The sequence below is a fragment of the Artemia sp. Qi Xiang Cuo genome, chromosome 18, assembly GCF_049724085.1.
Source record: "Artemia sp. Qi Xiang Cuo chromosome 18, ASM4972408v1, whole genome shotgun sequence".
NCBI lineage: Eukaryota > Metazoa > Arthropoda > Branchiopoda > Anostraca > Artemiidae > Artemia > Artemia sp. Qi Xiang Cuo.
The window spans coordinates 22,544,014-22,554,986 of record NC_142811.1 but is presented as its reverse complement, the minus strand read 5'-3'; the positions used below and the strand labels follow the sequence as shown (position 1 = coordinate 22,554,986).

Sequence of the window (10,973 nt, the reverse complement as noted above, 5' to 3'; positions counted from 1 at the left end):
AGCCTTATTAGCTCAGATTTTACGGAAATAGTTTTATTTTTCGATCCAAAAATAGACTTAAGTTCCACATTTGAACCAGATAATTGTATTTCCATAATTTTCTTACAAAACACTAGAGTTTACGGTCAAAAACCCTTAATAGCTCAGATTTTACGGAAATAGTGTGTCTGACAATAGATGTACGCAAATTCCTTTTCCTACATATCCGATGTTTTAATATGCATTCTAAACGCTTGATATGCTACCTTACTCTAAAAAATAATAAACACCTAACAATGTAATACTTTTAATGAAATAATTCTATGTAGAATATTAATACAAAAATATATTATGATACATTATTAATATCAATGATTAACTTTGGACATTTTGAATCTGTTCCATAAAATAGTTCACCATGCTCTCTCTTGATATTGTAGTTATCGTCTTCTCTTAGTTCGTAATCAGTAGAATAATCTTTATTCAATTTTGAAGCATACACAATTTTTACTGGTGTCTCATAAACAGGCTCAATATGCTTTTCGTCTTTGGTATTATTTGATTCATTGACCGTTTGATCAATGCCAGTAATGTTTGCTGGTGCTTTGTTCTTCATCGTTTCATCTTTATATTCCGTAGTGATATTTTTTGACAATGCCATTTTTATTTTTTTTTCAATTTCACTGTCTATTAACACATTATTTTTACACAGGTAGCAGTTTCGGCACGTAAACAAGATATCATTTACGATATTAGTAGCAGAGTAGGCCTTTCTTTTATTAGCCTTCCGTTGAATGCTAATACCCGAAAGCTGATGATTGGATGTATCCGTAGGTAATGTGTTACCTGCAGCAGTAGCAAGGAGTTGTCCTCTATCATCAACAATAGTTTTATTTTTCGATGCAAAAATAGACTTAAGTTCCACATTTGAACCAGATAATTGTATTTCCATAATTTTTTTACAAAACACTAGAGTTTACGGTCAAAAACCCTTAATAGCTCAGATTTTACGGAAATAGTGTGTCTGTCAATAGATGTTCGCAAAGTCCTTTTCCTACATATCCGATGTTTTAATATGCATTCTAAATGCTTGATACGCTATCTTACTCTCAAAAATAATGAACACCTAACAATGTAATATTTTTAATGAAATAATGCTATTTAGAATATTAATACAAAAATATATTATGATACATTATTAATATCAATGATTAATATTGGATATTTTGAATCTGTTCCATAAAATAGTTCACCATGTTCTCTCTTGATATCGTAGTTATTGTCTTCTCTTAGTTCGTAATCAGTAGAACAATCATTATTCCATTTTGAATCATACACAATTTTTACTGGTGTCTCATGAACAGGCTCAATATGCTTTTCGTCTTTGCTATTATTTGATTCATTGACTGTTTGATCAATGCCAGTAATGTTTGCTGGTGCTTTGTTCTTCATCGTTTCATCTTTATATTCCGTAGTGATATTTTTGACAATGCCATTTTTATTTTTCTTGCAATTTCACTGTCTATTAACACATTATTTTTACACAGGTAGCAGTTTCGGCACGTAAACAAGATATGTTTTACGATATTAGTAGCAGAGTAAGCCTTTCTTTTATTAGCCTTCCGTTGAATGCTAATACTTGAAAGTTGATGATTGGGTGTATCCGTAGGTAATGTGTTACTTGCAGCAGTAGCAAGGAGTTGTCCTCTATCATCGACAATTATTTTTATGTTAGCATTCTCTTTGAGTGCAATCATGTCTGGAGATCTCAATCTCGCATAACCACCATCATAAGAGTTGAATTTTTTCGGTATCCCAAAGAAATTTAATTCCTTACTGTCATGACAATGCATGCATACATTTCCAATAGTACTACCACTTGTAATTGTTTCATAGTTTAAATACTTCTCCTTGTCGGCATTCAATGCTACAATAACCTTGTTATGTGAACACACTCTATTAAAATGTTCCATCTTCACTTTTTTTTTTAAAAGATATGACTTATGTGTTTATCGTTCCACTGTGTAAAAAATACTGATTTAATACATGCGGTAGACTAGGTAGTGACGATAAGCGGTCATAGAATACCAGTGGGAAAGCCACATCGTGTCTCTGACCAATCATAGAGCACAATTGTTAGAACCGTAAGCATACTTTGACATTTTAAGATGGATACAAAAAGAAAAAAAAAAAAAAATTTGAAAAATTTCGAAGTTAAAAAAAAAAAAAAAAAAAAAAAAAAAAAAATTTTTTTTTTTTTAAAAAAATATTGAATTATTAGTTCAGATTTTACGGATATAGTTTTATTTTTCAATCCAAAAAGGACTTAAGTTTCACATTTGAATCAGAGAATTGTATTTTCCATAATTTTCTTACAACAAACTAGAGTTTACAGTCAAAAACCCTTATTAGCTCAGATTTTACAGAAATAGTTTTATTTTTCGATCCAAAAATGGACTTAAGTTTCACCTATGACCCAGAGAATTGTATTTCCCATAATTTTCTTGCAAAAAACTATAGTTTACGGTCAAAAACCCTTATTAGCTCAGATTTTACGGAAATAGTTTATTTTTTCGATCCAAAAATGGACTTAAGTTTCACATTTGAACCAGAGAATTGTATTTTCCATAATTTTCTTACAAAAAAACTAGAGTTTACGGTCAAAAACCCTAATTAGCTCAGATTCCCGCCAAAAAAAATACTTTTCAGACATTTCTTGTTAAAACTTTATTTTCAACTAATTCATCCGGGTTTTCGAAAGCAGTTCATGCCAGAGTACAGCACTATAACTAGTCTAAGACATCCACTCTGTCATCGCCCCCACCCCCCGAAAAAATACTTTTCATACATATATTGTTAAAACTTTATTTTAAAATAAATCATTTGTGTTTTTAACAATAAATTCGTACCACAGTACAGCACTATCACTAGTCTAAGACATCCACATCTAAGACATCCACTCTGTCATCGCCCCATCCCCAATGGCTACAAACTGATAAGAATCTTGATATATGCTATAAAAAACACTTCATTCTAAACAAATTGTAAATACAAAAAGATTAATAGGCCCTTAATTTAGGTATATGACTATCGCGTAATGACTACGAACTGCTAAGAATCTTGATATGTGCTATAAAAAACACTTCATTCTAAACAAATTGTAGGTACAAAAGGATTTATAGGCCCTTAATTTAGGTATCTGAGTATCTCGTAATGGCTACGAACTGATAAGAATCTTGATATCTGCTATAAAAAACACTTAATTCTAAATTAAATTGTACGAACAAAAAGATTTATAGGCCCTTAATTTAGGTATCTGACTATCTCGTAATGGCTACGAACTGCTAAGAATCTTGATATCTGCTATACAAAACACTTCATTCTAAACAAATTGTAGGTACAAAAATATTTATAGGCCCGTAATTTAGGTATCTGACTATCTCGTAATGGCTACGAACTGCTAAGAATCTTGATAACTGCTATAAAAAACACTTCATTCTAAACAAATTGTAAATACAAAAAGATTAATAGGCCCTTAATTTAGGGGTCTGGCTACCTCATAATAGCTAAGAACTGCAAAGAATCTTGATATCTGCTATAAAAAACACTTCATTCTAAACAAATTGTAGGTAGAAAAGGATTTATAGGCCCTTAATTTAGGTATCTGACTATCTCGTAATGCCTACAAACTGCTAAGAATCTTGATATCTGCTATAAAAAACACTTCATTCTAAACAAATTGTAAGAACAAAAAGATTTATAGGCCCTTAATTTAGGTATCTGACTATCTCGCAATGGGTACGAACTACTAAGAATCTTGATATCTGATATAAAAAACACTTCATTATAAACAAATTGTAGGTACAAAAATATTTATAGGCCCTTAATTTAGGTATCTGACTATCTCGTAAAGGCTACGAACTGCTAAGAATCTTGATATCTGCTATAAAAACACTTCATTCTAAATAAATTGTACGAACAAAAAGATTTATAGGCCCTTAATTTAGGTATCTGACTATCTCGCAATGGCTACGAACTGCTAAGAATCTTGATATCTTCCATAAAAAACACATCATTCTAAACAAATTGTAGGTAGAAAAATATTTATAGGCCCCTAATTTAGGAATCTGGCTATCTTGTAATGGCTACGGACTGCTAAAAATCTTTATATCTGCTATAAAAAACACTTCATTCTAAACAAATTGTAGGTACAAAAATATTTATAGGCCCTTAATTTAGGTATCTGACTATCTCGTAATGGCTACGAACTGCTAAGAATCTTGATATCTGCTATAAAAAAAACACTTCATTCTAAACAAATTGTAAATACAAAAAGATTAATAGGCCCTTAATTTAGGGGTCTGGCTATCTCATAATAGCTAAGAACTGCTAAGAATCTTGATATCTGCTATAGAAAACACTTCATTCTAAACAAATTGTAGGTAGAAAAGGATTTATAGGCCCTTAAATTAGGTATCTGACTATCTCGTAATGGCTACGAACTACTAAGAATCTTGATATCTGCTATAAAAAACACTTCATTCTAAAAAAATTGTAGGTACAAAAATATTTATAGGGCCTTAATTTAGGTATCTGACTATCTTTTAATGGCTACAAACTACTAAGAATCTTGATATCTGCTAGAAAAAACACTTAATTCTAAACAAATTGTAAGTACAAAAAGATTTATAGGCCCTTAATTTAGGGGTCTGGCTATCTCGTAATGCCTACAAACTGCTAAGAATCTTGATATCTTCTATAAAAACATTTCATTCTAAACAAATTGTAGGTACAATAGGATTTATAGGCCCTTAATTTAGGTATCTGACTATCTCGCAATGGCTACGAACTGCTAAGAATCTTGATATCTGCTATAAAAAACACTTCATTCTAAACAAATTGTAGCTACAAAAAGATTTATAGGCCCTTAATTTAGGTGTCTAACTATCTCGTAATGCCTACAAACTGCTAAGAATGTACATTATAGCTTGCCAAGTTTTTTAAAAAATCGACTAATCAAGTTATCATATGGAGTAACCACCAGCTTTCTCTAACCGTTTGACACACAAAAAATGAATGTCACATTAGAAAACCCGTCTGGTAAGGTAAGTATCGTTCATTGTAATAGGTCACTGGCCTGTGGTAAGGCATATTACGCAATCACTACTGAAACCTTTATATGACTTACTACTACCGAAACTCTAAAAAACGGAATTTTGATACCACTAGATACATCAAAAGAATCAAATTTTAATTCTGATTTCAAATATATAAGTTTCATCAAGTTAATCTTACCTATCAAAAGTTACGCGCCTGAGAAAATTTGGCTGATTTTCGAAAAAAGGGGGAAAGACCCCCTAAAAGTTATAAAACCTTAATGAAAATCACACTATAATATTCAGCGCATCAGAGAACCCTACTGTAGGGGTTTCAAGCTCCTATCTACAAAAATGTGGAATTTTCCATTTTTTGCCAGAAGAAAGATCACGGATGCGTGTTTATTTGTTTTTTTTGTTTTGTTTTTTTCCTCAGGAGAAATCGTATCGACCCAGTGGTCCTAGTATATCGTGTGAGGGCTCATTGGAACGGAAATCAAAAGTTCTTATGCCCTTTTTAAGTGACAAAAATTGGAGGGCAACTAGGCCCCCTCTCACGCTCATTTTTTCCAAAAGTCACCCGATCAAAATTTTTAGATAGCCATTTTGTTCAACATGGTTGAAAACATGATAAATATGTCTTTTAGGATGACTTAATCCCTCGAAGCCTCCCGGGGGAGGGCTGGAAGTTTTGAACTTTACCCAATGTTAACATATAGTATTGGTTATTGGGAAGTACACAGTACAGACGTTTTCAGGGGATATTTTTCCTGGTTGTGGGGGAGGGGTCGGGGGTTATGTGGGAGGATCTTTCCATGAAGGAAGTTTTCATGGGGGAAGGGACATTGCTATGAAGGGGACGCCGGACTTCCCAGCATTATTTAAAAAAAGATCAGAAATTAAATGTAAAAAAACAAGTTTTTCAACTGCAAGAGCAGCAACATCAAAACTTTAAACGAACAGAAAATATTACATATATGATTGGGTTCACCCCCTAGTCAGTACCTCGCTCTTTAAGTCAAAGATTTTTTAGTACTTTCATAAGAGCTATTTATTCTAATTAACGGCCTTTGTGATTAAGCGGTCAGTTTTAAATAATTGGAACAAAATTCGAACTTTCGCTTAAAGAGCAAGGTATTGACTAGGGGGTGAAACCCCTAATATACGTATTAAAAATATATGAATATAGAAGTTCGTTACGTAAATTAATTCGTAAGTTACGTATATTTATTACTAATAAAAACGTTCGTAAATAAAATGAAACAAGTTTCGAGAAAGCCATTTAACCAATTAAAAGTAAATTAATATGAAAATTTAGTTTTAATTATTCATGAACTGTGAGCCAAGATCAAAATCTGCATTTATTCAAAAACATTCAAAAATTAAATAAAAAAAACAAGTTTTTTTAACTGAAAGTATGAAGCGACGTTAAAACTTAAAACGAAAAGAAATTATTCTGTATATGAAAGGGGCTGTCCCCTCCTCAACGCCTCACTCTTTACGCTAAAGTTTGACTTTCTCACAACTCCTTTTTTTTAACAATAAAGAACTTTAGCGTAAAGAGCAAGGCGTTGAGGAGGGGACAGCCCCTTTCATATACGGAATAATTTCTGTTCGTTTTAATTTTTAATGTCGCTCCTTACTTTCAGTTAAAAAAACTTGTTTTTTTCATTTAATCTTCTATAAGAATCCATAGTATTGGTTGCTGTTTGTACGTTGGAGAAACAATTTTTAATCCTGACACAAACCGTATTTTTTAATTTAATTTTATAGCTTCTGAAGTTGACCTGAAAAATCAAACTTAATATCAGTCCCAGAAGATTCTATGTATGCTATTTGACAACCTCTATACACTTGCAATTTTTCATTTATTTTCAAACAGTTCGTGGTAACGAACTGTAAGTAAGGAGCGACCCGGCTCAATGGTAACCGAAACTCTAGAAAAAGGTATTTTGATACAAATAGATACATCAAAAGAATTAGATTTTAATGCTTATTTCAAATATATAATTTTCATCAAGTTTAGTCTTAACCATCAAAAGTTACGCGCCTGAGAAAATTTGGCTGATTTTCGAAAAAAGGGAGAAATAACCCCTAAAAGTTATAGAACCTTATTGAAAATCACGCCATCATATTCAGCGTATCAGAGAACCCTACTGTAGAGGTTTCAAGCTCTTATCTACAAAAATGTGGAATTTTGCATTATTTGCCAGAAGAAAGATCACGGGTGCGTGTTTATTTGTTTGTTTGTTTTTTTTTTTTTATTTTTCCCAGGGGTGATCGTATCGACCCAGTGGTCCTAGAATATCGTGGGAGGGCTCATTGGAATGGAAATTAAAAGTTATAGTGCCCTTTTTAAGTGACCAAAAAAATGGAGGGCAACTAGGCCCCCTCCCACGCTCATTTTTTTCCAAAGTCACCCGATCAAAATTTTGAGATAGCCATTTTGTTCAGCATGTTCGAAAATATTATAAGTATGTCTTTTAGGATGACTTAATACCCCGAAGTTCCCAGGGGGAGGGCTGAAAGCTATGAACTTTACCCAATGTTAACATATAGTATTGGTTATTGGGAAGTATACAGACGTTATCAGGGGAGATTTTTTCTGGTAGTGGGGGGGGGGTTGGTCGGGGGTTATTTGGGAGGATCTTTCCATAAGTAGTATGTTAACTTATACTTTGCGTAGACATATAGCAATTTGAAATATCATATGGAATTTGCGTAGACATATAGCAATTTGAAATATCATATGGATTTTGCGTAGACATATAGCAATTTGAAATATCATATGGATTTTGGGTGAAGATATAGCAATTTGAAATATCATATGGAATTTGCGTAGACATATAGCAATTTGAAATATCATATGGAATTTGCGTAGACATATAGCAATTTGAAATATCATATGGATTTTGCGTAGACATATAGCAATTTGAAATATCATATGGATTTTGGGTGAAGCTATAGCAATTTGAAATATCATATGGAATTTGCGTAGACATATAGCAATTTGACATATCATATGGAATTTGCTTGAAGCTATATACTTTGCGTACACCCCCGTACCAAACAGGTTTTTTTTCTGATAGGTATTGTATTCTACTGGTCATTACACTCTTTCTTTGTCAAGAGATTTACGCAATTTAAGGACAATTTTTTCTGACGTAGATTTATATTTCCTTATCTACAAGTTTTTTTTTATGTTAAATCCGTTATAATTCAAATGTAATTTTATTAGTAGGTTTTTTTTTTTTTTTTTTTTTTTAAAATTTGCAAAAAGGTTTTTAAACCAATGACTACGAACCATAAATGCATTATGTTTTTGGAACTAGGAGCGATATTGCGTGATGCTATCAGACTGGTTTCGTTTCATTTAGATGATATGTCTTATTTTTTAATTTAATTGGGAATGAAAAGTCAAAGTCTAACATAAAGAACAAGGTATTTCGGAGGGGGTAGCTAACTTCATATACGGGATAATTTCCATTCGTCTTAGTTTTTAACGATGCTCCTTATTTCTAGTTGAAAATGCTTATTTTTTAACTTAATTGGGAATGAAAAGTCAAAGTCTAACATAAAGAACAAGGTATTTCGGAGGGGGTAGCTAACTTCATATACGGGATAATTTCCATTCGTCTTAGTTTTTAACGATGCTCTTTATTTCTAGTTGAAAATGCTTATTTTTTAATTTAATTGGGAATGAAAAGTCAAAGTCTAACATAAAGAACAAGGTATTTCAGAGGGGGTAGCTAACTTCATCTATGGGATAATTTCCATTCGTCTTAGTTTTTAACGATGCTTCTTATTTCTAGTTGAAAATGCTTATTTTTTTAATTTAATTGGGAATGAAAAGTCAAAGTGCCAGAATGGTTGAAATCCACTAGCTCAGTATTGGGGTCTTAGCTGTTAAATAAATAATTGTTATACCTTTTAAAAAGACTTCACGGGGTTTGAGGGGGCTCTGTTGTTTTAAGCTGTTTGATTTTTTCTTTACATGGTGTTAGTTCAAAAAGCGAGGATATTCCGCGTGATTTTTTTGGGAAGTTTAATGAATTTATTAGTTACCGAGAGTTCAATGACTCCCCCCTCAATGACTTCCAGGGGTTTTATGACTCCTCCTCACAATGAATTCAGATGGTTTTAGGACTCATCCCCCTAGCCATAACTCGATTCAACCTTGAGCGAAGATATAAAAGTTTGATGAAGTATTTTTCTGCTTAACAACTACATTAATAACTTCCAAGATGATAGGACTTATTTTTTAATTTAATTGGGAATGAAAAGTCAAAGTCTAATATAAAGAACAAGGTATTTCGGAGGGGGTAGCTAACTTCATATACGGGATAATTTCCATTCGTCTTAGTTTTTAACGATTCTCATTATTTCTAGTTGAAAATTCTTATTTTTTAATTTAATTGGGAATTAAAAGTCAAAGTCTAACATAAAGAACCAGGTATTTCGGAGGGAGTAGCTAACTTCATATACGGGATAATTTCCATTCGTCTTAGTTTTTAACGATGATCCTTCTTTCTAGATGATAATGCTTATTTTTTAATTTAATTTGGAAAGAAAAGTAAAATTCTAACATAAAGAACAAGGTATTTCGGAGGGGGTAGCTAACTTCATCTATGGGATAATTTCCATTCGTCTTAGTTTTTAACGATGCTCCTTATTTCTAGTTAAAAATGCTTATTTTTTTAATTTAATTGGGAATGAAAAATCAAAGCGCCAGAATGGTTGAAATCCACTAGCTCAGTATTGGGGTCTTAGCTGTTAAATAAATAATTGTTATACCTTTTAAAATGACTTCACGGGGTTTGAGGGGGCTCTGTTGTTTTAAGCCGTTTGATTTTTTCTTTACATGGTGTTCGTTCAAAAAGCGAGGATATTCCGTGTGATTTTTTTGGGGATTTTAATGAATTTATTAGTTACCGAGAGTTCAATGACTCCCCCCTCAATGACTTCCAGGGGTTTTATGACTCCTCCTCACAATGAATTCAGATGGTTTTAGGACTCATCCCCCTAGCCATAACTCCATTCAACCTTGAGCGAAGATATAAAAGTTTGATGAAGTATTTTTCTGCTTAACAACTACATTAATAACTTCCAAGATGATAGGACTTATTTTTAATTTAATTGGGAATGAAAAGTCAAAGTCTAACATAAAGAACAAGGTATTTCGGAGGGGGTAGCTAACTTCATATACGGGATAATTTCCATTCGTCTTAGTATTTAACGATGATCATTATTTATAGTTTAAAATTCTTATTTTTTAATTTCATTGGGAATGAAAAGTCAAAGTCTAACATAAAGAACAAGGTATTTCGGAGGGTGTAGCTAACTTCATTTACGGTATAATTTCCAGTCGTCTTAGTTTTTAACGATGCTCCTTATTTCTAGTTGAAAATGCTTATTTTTTAATTTAATTGGGAATGAAAAGTCAAATTCTAACATAAAGAACAAGGTATTTTGGAGGGGGTAGCTAACTTCATCGACGGGATAATTTCCATTCGGCTTAGTTTTTTAACGATGCTCCATATTTCTAGTTGAAAATGCCTATTTTTTTAATTTAATTGGGAATGAAAAGTCAAAGTGCCAGAATGGTTGAAATCCACTAACTCAGTATTGGGGTCTTAGTCCACCAGTCTGAATGGTGGAAATCCACTTGCTCAGTATTGAGGTCTGATTCCACCAGCCTGAATGGTCGAAATTCACTAGCTCAGAATTGGGGGCTCAGTCCACCAGCCAGAATGGTGGAAATTCACTTGCTCAGACTTGTGGTCTTAGTCCACCAGCCTGAATGGTTGAAATTCACTAGCTCAGAATTGGGGTCTTAGTCAGTGTTCAGATTGGAGCGTTGGGGTTCGACTATCTGGGCTTTATTTGTCAAGACCTGAA

The 10,973-nt window shown here is 32.7% G+C and overlaps 1 protein-coding gene across 1 annotated transcript in view; it reads right to left on the bottom strand.

The window, feature by feature from the left end:
• The window catches only part of LOC148941332 (octopamine receptor beta-2R-like), a 219,701-nt gene that overhangs the window by 138,915 nt on the left and 69,813 nt on the right, over positions 1–10,973 (bottom strand). The window lies entirely within an intron of this gene.